The sequence below is a fragment of the Sceloporus undulatus genome, chromosome 6, assembly GCF_019175285.1.
Source record: "Sceloporus undulatus isolate JIND9_A2432 ecotype Alabama chromosome 6, SceUnd_v1.1, whole genome shotgun sequence".
Classification (NCBI taxonomy): domain Eukaryota; kingdom Metazoa; phylum Chordata; class Lepidosauria; order Squamata; family Phrynosomatidae; genus Sceloporus; species Sceloporus undulatus.
In genome coordinates, this window is record NC_056527.1 from 91,894,443 (window position 1) to 91,919,212 (window position 24,770).

Sequence of the window (24,770 nt, forward strand, 5' to 3'; positions counted from 1 at the left end):
AGAAACCAGAGTCAGACATTAGACATTTGAGACCTATTTCACACAACCCCAGTCAGTATGGTGAGAATGTAGGTTAGACCATATGAGCTCAGCTCACTTTCATCAGCTTATGTTTGTGCCAAAAATGGATGCATGCTCCCTGCAGTCTTCACAGCTATCACAGAGTTAATGATGTTTCTAATTGCTTGTTATATGGTTTTTTAAAAAATCCTTTTAAGGTTTTCATTTCTTTTCATGTTGGTAGCCTGGTTTTATTTTTCCTGGAAGAAAGTGACAATTCCTTTTCTTTCCTCCTGAGCAGAATAGCAGTGAAACAGGCAAGGCTAAAACAGCAGATGGAGCTGCAGATCAAGAAGAAATATTTTCTTCACTCCAGAATGGATGCAGAATGGGTATTGACCTGATGATCAGTAATGTGGGTCCTTGGCTGGGCAGTGGGGAGCTGAAGACAGAATTAGCCAGAGTTGCAGAAAGAGGTGACTTCAACTGCACCATATCTATGGGGCTTCACCCCCAACCTAGTCTTAATTAGCAAAATCAGCCTCTCTTTTTCTTTCCCATGAAAGCTCTACAAGATCTGTCTCAGTGGTTGTTTTTATGCCTTGAGGGCTAGAATCTTGTTTTTCAGTGAAAGGTGAACTTAAGTGAATGCATACGGCTAGCAGAGAGGTGATTATCTCCTCTTTGAATACAAGAGGAACTAAGACATTAATGGCAAGGTGTATGAATAACCTTCCCAATCCTACCCTTGCCCTAGTTTGTATTAGAAAACTGGGGAGGATGTGAAGTTTACTTGAGCTTAAACTTCAAAAATATTACCATGTTAGTCACTAGATCAGTATGGAAAGGGGTATTGTAGAAGCATTGAAGCAGAGGAAGATAGAACATTGGTAGCATAATCTTTCATAGACTGAAGTTTATGGACCTTGTCCATCTGCCCTCCTTTGGGTAGCAGAGCAATGTTTTCTGCCTGTTGAATTTCAGGATCCAGTGTCTCCTCTTTTGGGGTTGGCTGAAGACATTTTGCTACCTGAAGCAAAAGGTGAGATGGTGCCCCCTTCCCCACTCCATGATCAAAAGTGAACTGGGTGGGCAGTTGAAGCTTTCTATGAAGTTGGTGCTGGAACTGTGTTTTTCACCACAGTTGAGGACAGCAGGCTAGCTGGAGGGGAGTGCATGACAGGCCATGTGGCACATACAAGTGTATCATACAATACTGGGGAATAGCTGGGGAGACTTAGAAGAAATGACATTGCTGGCCCCTAGCATCTGACATCTGAGTTGGCTGCATCATTGCCTAATGGTAGGGTCACCCTTGGCCTTTTCCCAGCCATACCACTAACAACTGACCGCGGGGGATTGTGGACTAAAAAGCATACTGTTCAGCCAAGGTTCAGCTTTTGGTCCTGGCCTTGGCTAGTCTTAATTTGATTTTTTGGGGGGTGCAAACCATAATGATTTTATGGAGAGAGTAGTATATTTTGCCCAAAGCTGTAGAAACTGTTTGGTATGGGGGGGAAATGTTTTGGTGCAAATTTTCCATACACACAAAACCACTGAAATGTGCTAAATCTTATGGAGTTTGGACATTTTCTCGACAGTGTCTCTTGGTATGTAAAAACAAGCTTTCTCATTAGAGATGAGAAAAACTGTGAGCAATCTTTATATCTGATCTCAACTCAGTTTGACTGAACTCAAACTGCATTCTCCCTGGTGCTTGGGATAGTGAAAAGGACGGGAATGGGTGAAAAACACCTGTCAGGATTAATGCAAACAAGGGATCCTGATTTAGCTCATCCCATTTGCATCTGTGTAAACATGTATGAGATGCATATTATTCTGAGCAAAATTCAAGGTGCTGCTTATCACATGCAAAGTCCTAAATGCCACAACACACTATTTTAACCAGAGCAATTGTGCTCAGTTCTGTTGTCCTTGGGGTTTGGTTTTTGAGGATGTGCTAGTTTTGATTGGTGTGCTTTGTTACTTGCCTTTGGGATAAGCCAGGCCACCCATCTAAACAAGTAAACACTATACTGTCATAGTCTTCCTAAAGCCACTTACAGCACCGGAACATAAAATATTTAAAATTTATTATAAAATATAAAGAGTTTTGATTAAAACCAATTTCAATAAAATATAGGATATTTTGTAATGTTTCAAAATATCTGTCTGCAGTAGATAAAATGAAACTTTTCAATTAGAAACAAAGAAGAACAGATGAATTTTAAAAACTCTTAACCCAGAAATGGGGCCAATTGTATTTCTGTAGAAGGGACTTCCATAAGGCAGAGGCCACGAGTAAAAGAAGGTGATCACTTAAGTATCACCAAAAGAGAGGTAATGTGTTACCAGAAAAAAGAGGGCTAAGATTTACATAAAATATGCATATGCTAATTTTAATATATAGTTAAACATGTGAAAAGAATTGCTAAAAATCAATTAGAAATGCAACAGATTTCAGCATAGAGAGGAGTGAAGGCTATGATCAGATGACCTTCTTGGTTGCTCAGTTTTCTGTCCAGATACTAACTCTTACATTCCCTTCAAATGAACCGATTTGGCAGGGACAGTTCCGATTAATCCTCTGTCCCACTTTTTAAGCTGCTTTTAAAATGTCCCAATTTCTTTCTCCTCCTCCCACTTTCATCCTCAATTTACTTCAGTTGCTCCAAACTGAGTTCAAAGTGCAAAAATAGTTTGCACTTGGGGAAAAGAGAGGAGAGGAGGGGATTCAGTCTTGCCCTTTACAGTCGGCTTTGGCAAAAGCAATCTGCTGCCACTTCTCTAGCTTGCACATTCTTCCTCATTAATAACTTTTTCCATCTTTTAAAAAGTAACTTTTACCACACTCTCATGTTGCTTGGCCTCACATGTCCTCGTTTTTGTCTATGGAACGTTCAAGAATATAAACTTAATTGATGTATTCAAGGGCTTCCAGGGTTTCTAGCGCTTTATCTTTCAGCTGGACCTGGCCAGCCCTTCAAATAGATTAACTGGCCTTAGACAGCTTTTCAAATTGAGGACAGCCCCCTATTAATATCAACATATGACTACAGTATGCCAAAAAGGCCTTGTCTCTAGTGGATTTGTGGGCCTGAGAATATAATGAACTTTCTGACAAGTAGTAATTCAGTAGGTGAGGCTTTCCCCTATCATTACAGGTAACAAAGCTGACATGTCTCTGGGCATTACTTCTGTAATAGAAATTTTGGAACTTGAGGCAGAACTAACATGAAAAGAATAAAGTTTAGGTTCCTGTACTGCAAAAAAGAAAAGCAGGTCACATTATTCAGCAAACGTTTAATTCAGAACTAACAATTTGCATGTGTAAAATGAAACAACTAGATCAGATAAGCCTTGCCTAAGTAAAGAAAAAAATTTGCGCCTTCTAGACACCATTGGAAGACTTCTTCCAAAATGCGTTTTAGGATTATTGTTTCTTTCACTAACCTTCACTTATATTTGGTGGGCAAATGCATAGATCTAGGCTTTAAAAATATTTGGGGTAACGTAGGCTTATCTACTTTCTCTCCATTTTGCTGTTCATATATGCTCAATAGGGAATTCTAGAAACAGCTGCTGTTTACCTTGCCTCTTGTAGGCAGAAACACACTACTACAGGAGAATTGGCTAGAGTAGAATTCTATTATTTCCCAACTCAAGCTTTATTGCATCGTTTGTTGCAGATCTACTGGTACAACCTGACACTGAAACTCTGTTTCTTCAGCCCTCTTTCATCATTTTTAAAACCGATGCTACTAAAATGCTTAACAGGTAGACAGAGGACAAGGAGATAAAAAGAATCTGGCCAGGTGTAAAAAGATTTTGTCAGTGTAGCATAATAATTTGAATGTTGGAGTATGACTCTGGAGACCAGGGTTCGGTCCCCCCTCAGCCATAAAACCCACTGGGTGACTTTGGGCAAGTCACATGCTCTCAGTCTCAGGGAAAGGCAATGGCACACCTCCTTTGAACAAATATTGCTAAGAAATCCCACAGTAAGTTGGAAATGACTTGAAGGCATACAGCAACAACAGTGGGATCACTAGGGTTGGTGTCACCCAATGCGGTAACTCATGGTGTCACCTTCCTGGACCACCACCTATACCAGACCGTACAGAATCCTTAGCAATGTATATGAATACTAACATCAAAATTTTTGACAAAATCAGTGACTAAAGCAATAATCATTTGGCAAGTGAGCTACACCCAATTCCTTAAGATACCAACAGCAGCACCACTTCATCAGACAGAGAAAAACCTCTTTTACCCTTCATTAATAAACCTTTGCCAATGAACTTTTAAAGATGCCATTAAATGGGTACTTTTAAATTCCTCATTTAATCACTCTCTGATTTCTTTGTAAATATTTTAATTATTTTGACAGCTGGTATGCTGTTCCATCTGCTGCTGTTGTGTTGTGGTCTTGCAACTTCTGTTACTGTTTTTCACCTTACTTTGCTAACTGGAAGCATGTTAAATTACTGATGTCCTTAGAAACTTTTAAGGCTTGAAAGCTTGGTGATGTCTCATACACAGGGTTGCCATGAGTCAGGACCAACTCAAGAGCAGTTAACAACAACAACAACAACAAATTTCCAAACATATTTTGGAGAAAGGATTGAATGTCATAGACATCTGCTTTAAAGCTCTGAGTGAGATCTAGAGCAGATTCATCATCCCAGAGTCACCAGAGCCACTGACTTCAACTAGTGATCAACCTTGCACTGTTCACTCACATTTATATAAATAAAGCTTTATTATTATTATTATTATTATTATTATTATTCATTCTAACCTATTTCACAGGTTGTTGTGAGAATAAAGTGGGCAGAAGGAGAGTCATATCTATTTTCTTGAGCTCACTGGCTCAAGAAAGGCAGGAGTCTGATATAAATTTAAGAAACATATAGACAAATTGTGCAGATTGACATAACTAATTGAATATCAAGTATAATGGTAGCATGCTGAAAAGGAATAGGGAAGACACTGTGTCTTATTAAACTAAGTTATCATCATTCAACTGTATTCCCTAGTTGTAAGGTGAGATTACAGTCTTGCTCATGTCTCCCTGTGTACAAACTCTGTATTTTTATACATGTTTACCAAGTTGAACTATTGTTTCATAGTACATTTGGGATCCAAACCAAAGTTTAAACAACAGAATACCATTGGTATTCAATGGCATGTCCTCTTTTGACTGCAGACAAATGTGTATTTGATTGTCACATTTGGTAATCCACAAATGATTTTTATGCTTTCTCCTACACAGACATGCTTTCTGTATAAAGAATACATAATACTTGGAGTGGAGAAAGATGCTCCTAAGAGAGGAAACAGGAAAGGTGATTTGGGAGAAAATCCATTGTACCATCTCACCACTGCATCTGCCATCTCTACAGGATATGGTTTTTGAGCACTGACTGGTAGATTTGAGGCCTAATTCCCAAGGCTTGCATGAAAAGAATTCTGTAAGAACACTAACAAGGTTTCTCCCAAAGGCATAAAGGTGACTCAGATCTATAAAAGTGACTTGAGCGGAAAGAGAGAGAGAGAAAGAGAGAGAGAGAGCATCTCACAGAGAGCCCCTGCAGGCTTCTTTCTTCTCCATTTATAAGGTTGACGTGCCATCATCTTTCGATACGGAGTCGTTCACACAGCTGCTCCATATTCAGCAGCCTTTCTTTTTGTACCTTATGACTGTAAGGTAAGCTGTCCTTCTTGCCTTCCTATTTGTTCAGGCTCCCTCCCCAAATTACTATATCAAGTTCATGAATGTGCCATAGGGAAATGTTTCAGTCTTTAAGGTGCTGCAAGGCTCATTTTATTATTACTGAAGTAGTAACAGAAACAGATGCCATCTTGTTAAATGTGGCATCTAGAAGACTATTTTTCTGGAATATTCTATGTTTTAAGGAACATTTGCTAGTCTGCATAGGGTGAAATCCATCTGATTACTTTACAGGTACAAGAACATGCCATTTCAAATAGAATTTGAGCTCCCTTAGGCATGAATTTTTCTTTTTAAATGTATAAATAAAACATTGTTGTTGTTGTGTGCCTTCAAGTTGTTTCCGACTTATGACATCCCTAAGGTGAACTTATCATAGGGTTTTCTTCACATGATTTGTTCAGAGGAGGTTTGCCATTGCCTTCCTCTGAGGCTGAGAGTATGTGATTTGCCCAAGGTCACCCAATGGGTTTAAGGGCCAAGCTTACTCCAGAGTCACAGGCCAGCACTCAAGCCACTATACCATGCTGGCTCTAAAACAAGTTTGTTTTATTTTATTAAATATATCACTTCTTTCTAGCTTTCAGTAATTGAGAACATGTCAGTAGTCTCTGCAAAATACTAAAATCTGTCAAAGAATCTTCTACCATTGTCAACCAGAGGCACTTGGATTTAGGTTCTCAACACTTACCTCTGCCACAATCAATGTTTATTGATTAGCCCTTAGGCCATATCAAAATAACAGAAAAGCAGATAAAACACACTATAAAATTCTATAGAAGTTCTATAGAAAGTAGAAAAAGCTAAAATATAATAAATCTAAAATATGAATAAAATACCGTGTAGATACCATGTGAACGCCATACAATTTAAGTACAATACCCATAAAAGAAGCAGAATTATAAAACTTGATTATAAAAGTCTATATAAAAGATTCAAAGTACAAAAATGGGTAAAAGAGAGAGTGGGAAAAATACAGCTTTAAAATGATGGTACATAAAACAAAAAGATTGAACATCAGTTACACATCAAAATTCTTCATCACCTCTACAGTTTACCCCAATTGTCCCCACATATCTAGCTCTCAACTGTATTGCTTTACATAGAAACAAAGCTGTGGAAATAGATATTTTGGAATCTTGACCACTCATGAAGTATAAAGTTCTAACATGGGTATCCAGAACATTGATCGTTTGATATAGGGACCAAGATACTGGTCTCTTTCCTGTTGGTACAAATTACACTTGAATGAGCTAAATCCTCAGTTTCTCGGTCTCCACAAATACAAGTTTGCTCATCATAAGAAATACCATTAAATCTACCATATCTTACCATGGTGTCAATCTGATCAAATCTAGCTCTAGTAAATGCCTCCCTCGGGTATTTTTAGTTAGGTCTTTGAAAAGTGCGTTTAAATTTGCTCAGCCATTTATATTGCCTATCTTACTAAGGGTGGCTATATCTTTTTGGGCCTTGATAACTTACCTCTGCCACAAAGCCACTGTACATGTTTTGGGTCTTTCCAGAGCTTGTGCTGGTTAATAGCAACTGCTAGATACTAAAAAGCCTAGCCATGAATCTGGCAGAGCTGTTGCCAAATCAGCATTGCTCTCATTCTTGCACTGCAGGCTCGGTTAATTTTTAATGACTGCTTCCTCATCAACAGACTGTTGTTAAGGTTGCATTAGGCCACATTCATGAGAGATCTCCCTCGATGAGCCTCTGGTACTTGAGCAGCCTTTCAGAAATAGTCTGGGCATGATCCAGCATGACATTCCCCAGAGGAAGCCCACTGAAACCAATCGTGCTCCTGCTCAGCTGCCATTCATTTCAACAGGGCTTGTGCTGTGGGTTGCGTTTCCCTTGTTTCAACCTTGTTGCTGAAGCACTCTTGTTTCTCTTCTTCCTGATTAATTTTCCTTTATTTTTAGTAAATTGTTTTAGACATCCAAGCTGTTAGCATAGGCAAGCCTGTATATCTCTATGTGTCTGTATTTTTGTGGGTAAAATAATAACCAGTAAAGAAAATATAACACCAGCATCCATAAACAGATACGATTTTGTTTTGGTCAGGAGGGAGTATTGTCTGGAAGTCAAAAAACTCTTTCAGAGAAATAATTGACTGTGTGTAAATCTGTTGCTGAGCGATGGAAAACCAACACCTGTGAAGGTGGCTTGATAGAAGGATTATTATCTGCTTAAATCCTGCATTGTCCCTGGCTTTATGTGGAATGGTCTGGTTGTTTTTTCTAGTTTGTTTCTTGACATATGTTTGGATATATTTTAATTGCATGGTTGAGTGTAGAAATCAAATATATTTATGTAGACAAATTGCATGTTTATATCATTTATTTCAGAAGAAGTGGGAATTTGGGATTAGACACTCAGATTTTTTTCATTCCTTTCCAATGGAAAGAGCAGGAGATTTTACTTTGTTGTAGTTGTGTGCCTTCGAGACACTTCTGATTTATGGTAACCCTAAGGTGAACCTATCATGGGGTATTCTTGGCAGATTTTTTCCAGAGGGGATTTGCCTTTACTGTCCTCTAAGGACGAGAGAGTGTGATTTGTCCAGATTCACCCAGTGGGTTTCCATGGTCAAGTGGGGATTCAAATCCTGGTCTCCCAATGTCCTAGTCCAACACTCAAACCACACCACTATGCTAGCTCTCAAATTTAACCTACCCTCCAACATTGAAAACCAAAACACATGTGACCAAGCAACATCAGTGTGTGATCAGGGTGAGCAAAAGTTATTAATGAGGAACAATATACAAGGTAGCAGTTTGCTTTTGCCTGAGATGACAGGGAAGGTCAAGATTCCTCCTTTTTCTCTCCTTTCTGTTCTTCTGAGTTAATTCAATGCAAACTATTTTTTTTTTCATTTTGAACTACTTTGCAGCTTATCACATGGGAGGAATTTCTCTTAATTTCGAATGAAAAGAAAGTGGGGCCAGAATGCATTCACCTGAATTCGCTAGTTCAGAGAATTTACGTGAATTCGAATTGCGTTCAAACTGACTTCCCATTGCCCGAAAATAGCTTGCCATTGCCCGAAATTGCATGTGGTAGTCTATCACGCAATAACGTTAAACCCCATGATTGCGTTTGGATTGCCATTGGATTATACTTCCAATTTCCCTTGTCTGATAAACTCCTTTGTAGCATTGAGCTGTGGACTAAAGGGGAAAGTCGTAGGAGAAGAGAGAAACTGGGACATTTTAAAAGCATCTGAAAAACTGGGGTGGAAGAAGACTGTACCTTGCCAAACCATGTGTGTGTAGTTCTCCATTCTGGATTGTTGTGTGTTGCCCCTGCTACATCTGATTCTTTTGTGCATATGACCTTGTTTGAGATAACAATCTGTGCCACTGCTGTCGAGGGGGAGAAATAATGAGATGAAGGTGCAGTGCTGGATTTATGTACAAGTTAAATAAACTACATTTTATGGCCTCTGACTATGAGAGGCTTCTAAATACAAAAGAAAATACCTTCCTACAATCTGTCAGAATGCCATATTATTTTTGGTAATGCTATTGTAGAGATCCAGCAGCATATCTTAATCTGTCCCTTGGGAGGGAGGAGATGTAGCAAAAGGAGGCTGCTTAAGATGCTCATGTACTTCTGAGTCCGGCTGCTCCTATTAGTGTAAAGCAAGTATTACACGAATAGAGCCAGGATTTCCCCTCTTAAATATTCCTGCTCTCCCGCCTGTGGGAGATCACAGGGAATAAAACCAATCATGTTTAAGGGGAGGGGGCAGAATCGTGGGTTTTGGTGTAATACTTTCTTTACACCATCTAGTAATCTGTCCATTTTCAAGGTCTCCAGATGCCTTCATCAGAAAAGGTGGTACAAAAGGCAGTGGAGCCGGGGGGGGGGGGGGGGGGGGGGGCTGAACTTGAAGTCAAGGTGTCTGTATTGAATCCTGAAATATAATGAGGGGAGTCAAATGAGGCTTTAGATCAGTGGTTCCCAAACTTTGTTCCTCCAGATGTTTTGGATTTCAACTCCCAGAACCCCTAGCCAGTTTGACCATCAACCAGGAATTCTGTGAGTTGAAGCCCAAAACCAAAGGACCAAAGTTTGGGAATCATTACTCTAGGTGGTCATATGATGGGTTTAGATTTCACCTGGACTAACCTCTAGGAATGCTGGGATCACATAATGGAGGTTTAATCCTCCATTTTTAAAATACAAAATCCAGATGTAAACTCTAGGCAATGCAGACTTATATTTAGAAAACAGGAAAGAAGTAGTCAGTCTTTTTATTAATTCCCTGAAGAGAAGCACAATTTCTTTAAAGCAAAAAAGTGTTCAATAGCTGCAAGTAAGAATATTTGGACCATAGATCAATTATCTTACCCACAGCCAAATAAGTCAAAACATGGGCCCCTTCTTGTACCCTTGCACTCAAGTAAACTCTGCTGTGGAATCCTCACAGCAACCCAATCCTATATAATGCATTTTGACTTATCTGGAAAAATTAAGATGAAATACAAACTTTGTTTCTATCACCATATGTAAAAAGCAGGTGTGCAGTTTAATCCTATTCACAGTTAGACCAACTTTACTAGTCCAGTCTATCGGATCTATATTTGGAGAAAGGAAGTTACATTGGTGTTTGTTTGTTTTTTTGACATAGTCCCAGATGAGCCAGATGTGTAGGATTCTACTTGTAAATACAGAATAACTATAAGTTCCAGAATCATTTTTCAGCAGACTGCTTGATACTTCACTGGTAATCGAAGTCCGGAAGCCAATGAGAAGTCATGGTAATCCAGGTCATGGTCCATATTTTTAGTTAGTTTTAGGAGTGAGATAATCCAAATAATAAATAGACCTCTAATACAGCATTGCTTTGTTTTATACAAGAAAGCACTAGGACTTTCGTCCTAAAACCCATTTAAATGCTGAAGCTTACATTGTTATATATCTGTACTAGAGAAAACATAGTTCTTCATTATGGTCTCTGTGACTCACACGAATGGAGCTACCCTTCTAGAGCATTACATGCACTTTTTGGCAGTAGTCCTGCCCACCTCTGGTGCAAAGGGGATTCCACTAAAACCACCATTTCCTTTTCATCTGCCACTGCAACAGCATTGTTAAGAACTGTGTTCCTATGATTCATCAGTCTTCGTTGGCCAATTCTGGTTTATTCAGTTTCAGCTTTAGCAGTTGTCGTCAGAGCTGGCGCTCGAAGCTGTGCTCAGCCCTTGGGCAATTTCTTCCACTCTAGCTCAGATCTGAGCCCATTCCACACGGATTGCCACTGTGTCTTATGCTTTCCTGGCTAGTGCACCACTGAAGGACATTAGTCGAGCGGTTACCTGGTCACAGCTGATTACTTTAATCTCATACTCCAAAGTGGACTCGAGGACTGGCACTGCATTCAGGAGAGCAGCATTCAGGAGAATGTTTTCTTCCATTACCTGATTGTACTATTACCATTTCAGGGTAATTCTGCCTTCTGCACTGTGTATTGCTGTTTCGGATTCCTTCTGTTTTGTGATACTTGTTGTGTACTGATATTGCCTTACATTGGTATGGAGGTGTTATGCTCATGTTTGATGTCTTCCATTGATACCATGTTCAGTAAACTTACTATTTGCAATGACACTCTTGCCTACTACTTCTGTAGCTTACTAGTCTCCCATTTGTGTGAGTCACAGAGACCACAAAGAAGAAGGACAGGTAGCATACCTGTAACTGTTTTCTGTTTTCACACCAGCCCCTCATCGTCTCCTTCCTGGCCTTTGGATTGCTGCATCAGCATCCATAGAAGTGGCAGTTTTGGGGAGAGGCCTCTTATATAGAGGCACTACAGGTGGGTGGGGCTACCTCCCAAAAGCTTATGTAATGTTCTAGAACAGGAGTTTCCAATCTTTGCTCCTCCATATATTTTTTTTGGACTTCAGATCCCAGAAGCTCCAGGAACTTAGGCCAACAGTCAGGAATTATGGGAGCTGAAGTCCAAAACATCTAGAAGACCAAAGGTTTGGAACGACTGCTCTAGAAGGTTTTGAATTATGTACTGTGCAAGTGTAGGATAATCTCATTTGTGTGAGTTCACACATGCCACTCAGACTACTGTTACAGTTATGCACAGAATACCTTTTGTTTATTACAAAGTAGCAAAGCCCATCTCATTGATAGACATACAGTATGACGACGACAACAACAAATAAGTCAATAATCAATAATTTGTGGCACTTTAATGATACACCAACTCAGTTGTCTAAAACATCTACCTCACTCTAACAGTAGAGTTGACCTTGACCATAGCACAGCTTTTTTCCATGGCACTTTGACCAGCTCTTTCTGTGTCCATAAAAACAGAAGAAGCGGAAATACTCATTATTTTTAAACAAATTATGTTTCTCCTTAGAAAATCATATTCCACATGGTATGGCATGATACAGATGTCTAGACTTCTTATCTACATACCTATTCCATGTAAAGGAAGCTTATTATCTGAATTTAACAAGCAGGGGAGCTTGAGGCAAGAAGCAAAGGCACTCATCAATAGAGGGGAAAGCGAAAAACCACACACACAAACAGTGTCTTTCTGATTTGCAAATCCAGTTCAAGAACCATTTTCCCTTTGATTAGCACTTGAAACCTGAGCTCAATCCCTTTGAAGGCATCAGCCAAATCCAAGTGTCAGTGATTAATTAATTTCTGGTTCGCAGTCCATCTGATTTCACAAAGTTGCACTGTGCAATTCTGAATTTGCATCACGTCGTTCCATCATAGCTATTAGTTCCCTTCAGTTTTGTTTTACAAATCATATTTCCATGGATTCAGATTCCAATTTGTACACCTCAGCCCCTTCCAATTGGAAATAAAGGCATCTTATTTTACATATTCATTATTTCTTCTGGCACCTGTAAGTAAAGAGCAAAAATGCTTGTATTTTTACAATTTGTTTGTGGGCAGGCAGTTGTCTTCAAGATTACTGCAGCAACACAGAAGCCATGTCTCTGTATATTATCTCTCAGGTAGTCATGATTATGTTTAAAAGCCCAAGACCACAGGGGTGAGGCCATTTATATAATTATTTATATATGTATATTTATATATCCAAGCTTTGGCCCAGACAGCATCTAAATGTCCCTTGCCACCTCCTTCAGTTGTTCCCAGCTACTTCCAATGATGGAACAACTAGAAGTCCCTTCAACATCACAGGCCACCCAGAAATCTCTTTCTACAAATCAGCCTCCAAAATGACTTGGGATACCCTTGATTTCATTTTGATTAGTTTAAGTATTGAAGAAGCACTCATAGTCATTCTGTCAGTCATATAGAAATTACGAGGAAGGTCATTATGCAAGTGAAACATTCTCCAAACTGCCTTCTATTTTCCTTTCTGTTCTAAGTTTGCTCTAGGTACTGATGTAATTATCTAGGTTTTCAGCCTCAACAGTGACCATGACCTTTGTCTGTGTAACAGGTCAATACTTTAGGTCTCTCACCATTGAATGTTGCACTTACTGTCATGGTTGATGGCTGAGTCATATCATAAATACTTTGCAATCTAAGCTTTCTCCATCCTAATTTATAGATTTTGTTGGTGCAAACCTCAATGCATTCAGAGGGAATGTCACTCTATATGTAGGTTGGGCCTGCTTCATCCTAAGAGAAGGTTCTAGGTCCTAACAATGAATTCAGTATCAGCAAGATGAGCTAGCAGCTCCTAGGTCTCATGGCAACAACCACATCAGTTACTCTGTTGACCAAGCTGAGGATTAAGGTCCTTCAACAATGGTTTCTGAAACACTTTCACCCCAAAATCAATTCACAGAATAAGCACCTGCTTCTACCACTGTGTGTCACATAGCAGCATGGTGGTGGACAAATATCTTGAAACTGACAGTTGGCAAATCTTTCAGGTAACCCCATTTTACATTCACAGTGACAGTGACAATCTCTTTCTAGCTGGCTCTGTTTCCCAGAATTTCATATAGTGGAGAATGGCAAGGTAACCCACCCAGGCATTTCCACCCTGAAACTCACAGTGTAGAGAATCTCTCAGGCAACACCTCTCACCAGGTTCTACCTGTGGGTAGAAGCTACTGTAAGCTGGCAACAAAGATGTCCTTAACTGCTAAATGGGACACAATTTCAATAATTCAATGAGAAGAGGTGGAGGTGGCTTGCAATGTGAATTCTACCAGATATCAAATGAAAAATGTCCTTGCCTTTCTGATATTTCTCAGGTTGTGGGGTCTTCTCTTGTCCTCTATGAACTTATTTGTCAGCTGGTTTAGCCTGTGTGACCCCCGTGTTATGCTATTCCTGAAAGAGTTTAGAAACCCACATCTACCTTCTGCTCTGTGTTTCATCTCCTGGAACCTTCCACTTTGCCTGATTGGTTTTATGAGACAACAATTTGGACCAATGGGAATATGTTCAGTGTTCACCTTTGTTCTGTATCCTTAAAACAGCATTTCTAATGGTTATACCTTCAGTGAGGATTGCTGGTGAAATCTGTGCTCTTTACCATCCCTACCTCGCCATTGAGTTGTATAAGGACAAAGTGATATTATGGCTTCCAAAGGCTGTTTCCTATTTCCACCTTCTTCAGAATATTGTGCTGCCTATGGCTCCAAATCCTATGGCAACTGTATGTTAGAAGGCCATTAGCCTTCTGTGTTGATAGGACCAAACACTTTTCTTGTTTTATTACAAAGCTGTTCACTTTCCACTTGATGCAACAGAAATAGAAAGAATGTTCACCATTATTCATTTCTTGGCTGAAAAATGGATTGCAGTGGAAGGATATTGCATTGACAAGAATTTTGTGCAGTTTATTTGCACGTGCTGAAAATTTAGAGAAATTCTGCACATAAATTTACATGGGTTTTTGCATGACAGTTACCATTTTTGTACAATGGACATATGGGTTTTTTCCCCAGCAAAACCACTGGAAACTACAGTTTCTAGATAGTCAAGTATGGGAGGGATGTGCATGCACATATGTTCACATGATTGCTGGTTTCTGCACATATACACACACAAACCCCTACAAAAATCTTGCAAAAAGTGTCTCTGGAAGCAGTATCTTTTATGCACACCCCCCCCCCCAATGATTGTAGTGCATGAAAACCACATGCATTTTTGTCGGAATAATTACCCCAACACCTCAGGATATGCGTGCTGTGTGTACTGGGGAAGAATTGGACAGAAATATTTGTTTGCACTACAATGGAGAGAAAACTGGAAGTTATTTGTTCTAGTTTGTGAGGATGAAATAGTTGAAATTTTTCTCCCCTTGGGGCAATATCATTACCTCCTGCTTGCAACTCTGCTCTTCTGCCATTGGGTCAGTGTATGAACTAGCTTGCATGCCACTGGAATGAATATGTAGAACAGCCACATGGACTTCATTGTCCACTTACATGTGACATTACAATCTGGATGTCTGGACTCAACAAAACACTGGTTTCGGCTTTGCTGTCCTTTCTTCAGGAATCCCATGATCTTTGTTTTCCTGGTATGTTTAGCTTGCTAATCGTTCATGCAAGTTATAGAGACTACAAAGAAGAAGTTGCCAACCTGTAACTTTGGTTCTTTGAATGGCCATCTTTGAACTTGCACTACCCATGCACACTGTGTGGACATGCAGATTGTATAGGGTATGTGGGTCCTTCTCAAACACATCATTCATTCTGGAAGTTTCAGAACCCATTCATTACAGGCTTAGAACAATCGATGTATGTGATTTCACATATGACCATTCCAACAACACCAATTACAGGTAAGCAACCTGTTCTTCTGTTTAGGAAAAGGGAAAGTGTGTGCGTGTGTGCATGAGCTTTTGGAATAAATTTAGCAATGAAGGAAGAGAATCTGTGCCTGCACAATAACACATCCTAGAAACATCACCACGTCCTTCTGAGTCACTGATTAATCCAGAGTGGAATGTCAGTCTGCAATTAAAGCTTTTGCTGATTAATTGAAACAGCAGGATAAGTAAAGCTTCTAGTCCTGATTGCTAAACACCTTGCCCTTGAATGGACCAGCACAACTTGTAACCCTTCAAAGATAGATGAGCATGCTCAAGCAGTAGTATTGTGGTAAACTAAAACCTGAAGGTTCAAAAAACCTCCAGCTTTTGTTACCTGAGGAAGCAAATTTGGGGCAGGGGTTGGTACATACTTGGTGGGTATGTAGCAACATTGGCTTGATAGGTCACAAGCAATGGAAACATGTTCCTAAATGTTGACCAAGGTGAACAAAATGGAAGCTAAGTGAAAGATGACTTTTAAATGACACTGCAAAATGAGTCACAAGATCAGTCAATATATTTTCCACGGTTAAAACTTGGCTAATGTTTTCCCTTTAATATCAGTCTTCTTAAAAATGTTTTATTATATTAAGATGCAGACTGTGAGGAGACTGGGGTTTCTTTTTGTTGTTGTTTCAGAGGTAGTCTCATTTTGGAAAGAAAGGGGAAGGGGTAAAAAGAGCCCTCGACGTGAATAGAAATACTTTGCAAATGTCAGAGCTTTGCTCAACACGGCTCTTGCACTGCTATAATATGCGACGCAATCAGAAAACGAGTGCAAAGTTAATTTTAATCGTGAATCTATGTAACTGGTGGAGGGACGGGGAGGTGAAAGCAAGGGAGAGGCATATGTATAATAGCGTAGACATCCATCAGGCAAATCGACAACAATAAAAAAAAGGAAAAGAAACGTTCAGCTAATTTAAGATCCAGATGGGAGAGAGATAATTTGAAATGGGGATGTTTAACAGTAAAAGACTCCTGTCTTTGCCTGAGAAGGAGAAGGGGGAGGGAGGGAGATGGGATGAGGAAAAAAGATACAAAGGCTTTGTCAAAATCTTGCGTTCTGACTCAGGTTGTGCACTTGAAGCTTCACCCATGTAGGGGATTATGTTTGGAGTGTAGGAGTAAGCACCATAGTGGAGCTCACAAATTCTGGTATTTGTTATTTAATAAGAGGTGGTTGTTTCTCTTTCGTACCCAGTTATCTTCCCAGCCTGCCCTAGGCCCGCTCAACACACCTGCTACTTCAGGTATACCAGAGAACACTATCCTATAACCTCAAATGAAGCATGATTCAGCTGCTAGTCCAGTCAGCTTCTGTACATGAACTGGGAAGGGAAATCATCTTGTCCTTCGCTACAGGCCTCTAAGAAGTTTATCTCACCAGGTTTTTTCTCTCGCAACAATTGCATTTGTAAAACAAATGGGAACATACCAGTTTAAAACATTCAATATCACACTTCTCTTAAATCGCATCAATGTGCTGCTTTGGCAATTCATGGTTCCCTTGCACACTGGCTCCATAACTCTACCTTCCATGCCTTTCGGTGGATGTATTCCATTGTGTTGTTTTTATTCTGTTCATTTTCTTTAAAAAAATATTTTTGCTTTAATTACTCAATCACAGCAAAAATTAAAAAGCTGAAAGGCATGGAGTACAAACAAACTTAGCCTGCTTGGGAATAGTGGTGGAGGAGGAGAGGAGGAGAATCATGCTGCCTCATGCCATGTGACTGCTGTCAGTCATTACTGCCACATAAAGAACCTATCACATCAGGGGGGCTAATCAAATATTAGTAATATTAGGAGCCTATTGATGGGGTTTGTCCATCAATGAAAAGGTGTAATTCAGAGATAAAAGAAATGCAAAGCAGCAACAGAATAAATATGATGCCATGTAGTAATTTACTATTTTGCTTTAATTCCTGTTTGCTGCTTGGTATGATTAAGTCCTAAATGACTTGGTATTGCCTTACATACCCACACTCTTCTCTCCCACCATCAGGGCTTCTCTCCTACCATCAGGGTTTGTAGAGGAGAGAGCTTCTTCAAATCAAAGTCAGGATTCTTCAAGGGCCAAATTTGTGCATGTATTTTTAAATATTTTTTTACTTTGATTTGGATTTCCTGCATGGCAGGGGGTTGGACAGGATGGCCCTTGCGGTCTCTTCCAACTCTATGATTCTATGATACTAGCCACCTTCCTCTGAGCCTTTGTGTCACTGGACTCTCATTCCCATCAGCCCCACTAAGCACAACCAATGTCAGATATGATGGTAGCTTATAGTACAAACAGTATCTAGAACACTGCAAGTTCCTCTGAATACAATCAGATTTTGGGTGATGTGGTGATTTGGGTGTTGGACTAGGACTCTGGAGACCAGGGTTCTGTTCCCAGCTCAGCCATGAAATCCACTGGGTGCCTATGGGCACATCCCATGCTCTCAGCCTCAGGCAATGATAAACTTCCTCAGAACAAATCTTGCCAAGAAAACCCCATGAAAATGTAAAAATGTGTAATGTTATCAGTTTATCATCTCTGGGACTATTCCTTCCAAAATTGTGTTGTTGACATCTTTTCCAAAGCCGCTTCCAATTTTGAAATTGACTGATACTGTTCTCAACAGCTCTCCTAGTTCTGCAATGTTCTCCCCCACTCTCATAACCTTCCCAGTGTCCTCAATTCAACACTCTCCCTTCAGTAACATTTGCAGTCCCTCTCTGCCTCAGTTCTAGCTCCATAACTGTTGGGCTGGCAGCTGATTTCAGCCTCCACTCAGTACCTCAGCAGATGCACTCTTCATCCTGTTCTTTCTCATAAAGTAGCTTAGCCTTCCTCAGAGAACCTGTCCTCCAGCAACCTGTACATTTTAGTATAGCTTGAAGTACTGATAAATTTGCAGTATCCCAGTTACCTTTTTTAGTCCGTGCAACTGATAGTTTTTAAGTGGGATTTGCTGTTCTGCAGATTTGTTGGTGTTGTTAGCTCCTTTTGAGTTGATCTCGGCTCATGGTGACCCTGTGAATGAGATATCTCCCTGTTCAAGTCCTACAGGCTACCCATGGTCTCCCTGTTGGAGTCTATCCATCTAGCATGTGGCCTTCCTCTATTTATACTTCCCTCCACCTTCTCCAGCATCATTGGCTTTTCTAATGAGTCATTTATGTGGGCAAAGTATGACAGCCTCGATTTAGTCATCTTGGCTTCCCAGGGAGAGTTCAGGTATAGATCTTTTCTGGGACCCATTTGTGTGTCTTTTTGGCTGTCTACAGTATCCTCAGCTCTCTTCTCCAGCACCACATCTCAAATTAATTTTCTTCCTATTTGCTTTCTTCACTGTCCAGCTTTCACAGCCATACATGGTAACAGGGAATACAATGGCTTGGACAATTATAACTGTAAATCCCACCCCCTTATTCTTCTCTTATTTATTTTGGCCTTCTCTGTGCCCGTAGGGTACTATCATGAAGTTATAAGCATTCTCTACTTTAGCTACCTGCTTAAAGAAGTGCGGCAAAGGACATATACCTATAAACAGAACAATTGAGCTGCTGTGGTTGATACCATTTTGGGGATGCACTGCGTATTTAAACATAATCAGTGAATGCAGTTCTCTCTATGTGTCTATTCAGAATTAAGCATCACAAAAATCAGCGGGACTAATTCCTACCAACCTGAGTATAGGATTGCTGCCACAATATTCACTGAAGGATAGGCTCAGGAGAAATTATTTATACCATACCATCCAACCTTTCACAGATGGATACTGGGACATGACCAAGTGACATCAGAATGTGGTCAAGATGGCAAAATTATTAATGAGGAGGAATACATAACCTAGGAGAGGCTGCAGCAATTTGCTTTTGTCTGAGTCTCTTGGGCAGGGAAGTTTTTGCCCTCTCCTCTCCCCTCTGCTGAGTTAATTGAGTGCAAACTTTGAACTAAGCTGAGGACAAGGGTGGAAAGTGTGAGGAGGAGAATGAAATAGGGACATTTTAAAAGCTGCTGAAAAAGTGAGACAACAGAGGGTTAATTTGGACTGTCCTTGCCAAATCAGGTGAATAGAAAATATTACATTAATTTCCACAGGATGTTAGCTGTGCATAACCTTTGTGTGTTATGTGCTTTCAACTCACTTAAGAACTTATGTTGACCCCATCAATTTCATAGGGTTTTCTTAGGCAACAAATACTCAGAAATGGTTTTGCCAGTTCCTTCCTCAGAAATATAGCCTACAGCAACTGGTATTTGTTTGGTGGTATCCCATCCAAATTCGAACCAGGGCTGCTTAGCTTCCAAGATAAGACAGGATTTGGTACCTTTAAGGTATTTAGACCTATAGTATCATAAACTTACCTCCCATCTTTCACTACAGCAGTTGTGGCTTCAGGGCTCAAAGTTTATATTGAGCCTTGAATAATGTCTAATAGGAACAGAGTACCTGGGATGAGTGATCTTTGTTGGAATGTAACTCCCAGAATCCTCCAGCCATCATGGCCACTGGATTCTGTAGTAAAAGAACAAAACTTTCCCTTACTCTGAATAGGAATGTCTTGTAGGGTATTTTAAAAGGATGAAGGAAAGGGGATACCCTGAATGAAAGGCTGAAAGAGAAGAGGTATTCAGTTCTAGATTGCAAAGTATGTGCATCTTTTGTTTGAGAAATAAAAGTGGAGGACGCTGACTTTAATTCACCAACTCTGTGGTGCATTCTCAAATTGTGTATGTTCTCAAAATTTCTGAAATGGTCCGCGCTTTTTAACAGTCTCATTTTCCCCAGAAGCTGAAGAGCAGTCCTGTTACAATACAAAAGGACTCTCCATCCTTCAAATGTCCTTGGTGTAATCCAGACTGTTCCTCAGTGGGGTTGAAATGGCATTTGAAAAAGGCAGAAAAATACTGTAATTTTAAAATGCTTGGACCATCTTTCCCCTCTGCTGTCCTTGTTGCCTTCTGAGCAGTTAAATTGGTTTGAAAATGTTCATGTCAGCTGAGGCCTGGGTGGCATGTGCCAGTCTGAAATGCATTATAGAACAAACCTCACCCCCCCCCCCCGTAAAAAAAATCAACATTAAAAAGCTTCATACATACAATTATAAACACTGGGAACTGTGAGATTACAGAGGCATGCCTGACCTTCACCTCTGTAAAGAGAATGTGACAACATGAAGACCCAAATTGCTACTCATATCAGTGCCCTTGGAGGCTGGAAATGGTGGAAGAGGTAGGGAAGGTTGCGTGTGAATGTTTTTTCATGCAGCAGCAAAAAGCAGATGACAACAAGAACAACAAATCTCTATACTAACCACACGGAAAGTGCATAATTGGAGGAACTGGGATGTGGGGAGAGAAGAGAAGTATACCTAAAAAGGCCACATATAGGTGGTTAATGGCCCTTTTGACAACGGTATCTTTATGGCTGTCAAGACATTTGATTTAAGAATATAAAATGAAAACGAAGAATTGACTCTAATCAAATTTAAAATAACTCCTTAAAACTCATTCCTAAGTGGGAGCCTGAGTTTTCTCAATGCGCCCTCCCAGCTTCCTGAAATGTCTGCTTGGGAGAAAGAAAAAGAAAAAAAGAACCTTCAGAAATATCGTTTTCATTATATTCCAGTTAATCCCTGCAGTTCCTATAATTATTCATTTATATAGGCTTTCAAAAATGTGCTGGTGTTTTAGAATCTATCGTCACCTCAGTCCACCCAAAGGGACTAATGTTTAGAAAGAAGCTTCTGTATGAAGATTTCCTTCTGAGTCAGGAGCCTGTGTATGCAAACAAGCTACTGCACATTCCCCCACCACCACCACTGCCTCTCTCCTGCTGGACTGGAGCTGCTTCGTATGTACAGTCAGCCCTCCATATCCACAAGTTCTGTGTCCATGGATTCAGCCATCCACAGCTTGAAAATACACTTCACAAAAAAGAATTCCAAAAGGCAAGCCTTGATTTTGCCATTTTATATAACGGATGCCATTTTACTATGCCATTGTTTTCAGTGCGGCTTCAACATCCCTGGATTTTGGTATCTACAGGGGGTCCTGGAACCAAACTCCACCAGATATCAAGGGCCCACTGTGTTCACACTTCCAGTGTGTGGGTCTTAAACCAGAAATATGAAGGATGATGTATGGGGATACAGCTTGTGTACTACCCAAAACAACATGTAAGAAGACAATCCAAGACATTTTGGCAACAAAGATGAAAGACAAGGTAGCACCTCCTCCATTGAAGTAGACTGCTGATTGAATCTTTCTTTAATACTGATGATAGGTTAGTATCCTTCCCCACATGGAATGGGTGGAGGCCAGTTTAAGGGAATCAGAAAAGGGCACATGGCATACTCAGCTTTTTGCTCCAATAGAGTGGGAGGCGGGATTAAAAAGAAGAGTTAAGGGACTGCTACTTCTCTACATCAAGCATCTGCCACCTTAAGTAGTCGTTCCATTGTGTCTAATGGTGGGGCTGGCCACCATTGAAGTATACCTGAAAAGGCCAAATTTAGAAGGTTAATGGCCTTTTTGACAACGTTATCTTTACTAGAGCCTGGCCCATTTTTAAGGTCAGGATTGTGTCACAACTGGAGCAATAAGGGGGCTTTGCTGTGTTTTGGCCCTCCCCTCTTACTTCAGCCTTGTCCTGCCATTATTACTATCTTGACACACCCAGCTTTGGGTGGGTTTGTAGCTCAATGGCAGAGCACATCCTCTGCATGCAGCTGATCACAGATACCTGATATCTCTGGGGCATATTCACACATACGTTTTGTACCGAGGAGATCCGAATCTCCACAGTGATGCGATACTGAATCAAAGTTCCCACTACATTTACTGCAATCAAATCTCTCCATGGCATTTTAACCCTATTGACGTTCACACTGCCCTTGTATTGGTTTAAAATGGAGTCTCCATTTTGAATGCATTTGATCATTCTCAGCTTTGTTTTTTGTTTTTTAATGTCAGTCAAGTGATATACATCTTTGTCATTCCACTTCCACTGTTGGTGACATGACTCTGTTTTCATTGTCACTGGTAATTTGAATCTGAACACAAAAAGTGTATAAACGTATAAATAAGCTGTCCAATGCTAAACTGAGGGAAATGGAGGCAATGGTGGAAATACTGACTGGATTTATGGAACCGGTGTCTTCACTAGCAAGACCAGGTGGGAGGTGTATGTTCGCCCCTCTGCACGTAACTCCTCCCTTCCTGTTTTGGAAGAATCGGTTCAGAGTGCCCCAAATCAAATCAAATCAACAGTACGTATTTGCAACGATCTGCATCTTTTCAAAAGATGCAGAAAAGCCCCTGATATTGAATATACTGGGGTAAGTGGGTTTACAGGCAGCCCCTCCACAAACTGCATTGGGTGCACTCAGTGCAAGTATGAACACCATGGAAATAACCTGGTTTCCACACCGGGTTATTTCATTATGTGAATGGGCCCCAGGATGGGCAAGGGAAGTCTCCTATCAGTGCCCTTGGATTACTCAGGTTTGTGGAACACATAGCCTTTCAAGTGTTGTTGGATTGCAATTCCCATCAGCTGTAGCCATCACTGCTGAGTGTGAGAGGTGAAGGGAGTTGCAATCCCAACAACATCTGGAGAGCCATACATTTTTCCACCGTAAACTAGATAGATTGACTAATCATTAGGAGAAATTTCCTAATGCAATTTGATGGTTGAACAGACTGCCTTGGGATGTAATAAACTCTTATTTAGTGAAGAGGCATTGGGGTGGCTGGGCAGCCATCTGCCAGGCAAATTCTAATGAGATCCTGTATTCCAGACCTTGCATTTAGCAGGAGGTTGGACTGGATGGTCTTTATGCTAATTCTCATTCTAAGATTCTTTGGCCTCAGATGAGTCTCAGGCTGCTTCCTAAATTTGTAACCAAGGCCTGGCACATAGGGGACCAGGCACCTAAATGCTGGTGAGGGGGCATTCCAGGATTTGCAGTCCCCCTAAATAACCTTTCCAAGCTTTGGTAGTAATTGGCTCCACCCATCATGTTACTGTTTTGCTACAGTTGGTAGATTTCAGGGTTCTTGAAAAACAAAGCCAACCTCATAAAGCTGATGTCTTGCCCACAATGTTACAGATGAACCAATGTTACTATTCAGTATAAGCCATTTTCATAGGTCCATATTAAGGCAGCCAGAAGCAAAGGGAAAGGGGTTTCATTCTGGTACCTTTAAAGAAAAAAGGAGGGATTTTGCGTACAATTTCTCTCACTCAAGAGTGGTAAGCGTTGTCTGCCAGAATTCCTCCTTTTAACACTATTAAAGTACAAAAGTGGTACTCCTTTGCATCTGCTTGTCCTAAAGTAGGGGTGGGAATTGTGTGGCTCTGCAGATGTTGTTGGATTGTAAAGTCCATCAGCCACAGCTAGCATAGCCAGTGGTAAGTAATACTGGGAGCTGCAGTCCAACAACATTTAGGGGGCTATATAATCTCCATCCCTGCCCTAAATGTATTATGTGAAGATTAAAACTAATAACTAGGATATAAAATCCACCATTAAATGCATCCTTCTTGTTGTTGTGTTATTTCTGACTTGTGGTAACCCTAAGGTGAACCTATAATGGGGTTTTCTTGGCATGTTTCTTCAGAGCAGGTTTGCCATTGCCATCCTCTGAGGCACTAGCCAGCCCAGGCCGTGGTGGGGGATTCTGGGAGTTGAAGTTCCAGAATGCCATCATTTAGAACCCATACTGTGGTTTCAGCTTCCAGATACAACAAGCCAGTTGTAGCTAATGTTCCTGGTCTTGTTAGCAGTTGAGGATTTATAATTAATATTGTGAGGATGGAGATAGGAAAGAAGAGGACCAGTCATTACCTTGCTACCCTGCTAATGGTGTCCAGAATCTGTTGTTTCATTTTGCCTTATGACAAGGTTTTCTTCCCACCAAATTCCCTTCAAAATCCTACCTTTTCCCTATGAAGATTTTGATCAAAGTATCCTTAATCTTTATTCTGAACAGCAACAAAACATAGCTCATTTGCTAAGATTCATTCCTTTCTACTCTGGATGGTTCCAGATGAGGCCTTTATCACACCGTTGCCTGCTTCACTCACTGAATTTTAATAATGAACAGTGAGACATACCAGATCACTAGATATTAATAAACCCCACAGTCCATTACAGAATTTGCCTTCTTCTTTTTATTTTTTCAGTAGCCAGTGACATCAATGAAAAATTTAGTCAAGCCTCCTTTTGAGACTCCATCTCCTG

General features: G+C 40.3%; 1 protein-coding gene and 1 long non-coding RNA gene across 13 annotated transcripts in view; one reads left to right on the forward strand and one right to left on the reverse strand.

Moving 5' to 3' along the window:
* Nucleotides 1-7,321, reverse strand: part of LOC121934090 — a 48,290-nt gene extending 40,969 nt beyond the window's left edge. For both annotated transcript variants that reach the window (XR_006104562.1, XR_006104561.1), the window contains exon 1: nucleotides 7,220-7,321. This is a non-coding gene — a long non-coding RNA (uncharacterized LOC121934090). The remainder of the gene's footprint in view (nucleotides 1-7,219) is intronic.
* Nucleotides 1-24,770, forward strand: part of SRCIN1 (SRC kinase signaling inhibitor 1) — a 323,749-nt gene that overhangs the window by 153,360 nt on the left and 145,619 nt on the right. Inside the window, exon 2 of one of the 11 annotated variants that reach the window (XM_042474129.1) lies at nucleotides 5,276-5,710. The exons of the other annotated variants lie outside the window; for them this stretch is intronic. The gene's annotated coding sequence lies outside the window, so the exon portion shown is untranslated. The remainder of the gene's footprint in view (nucleotides 1-5,275; nucleotides 5,711-24,770) is intronic. 11 annotated transcript variants of the gene reach the window in all.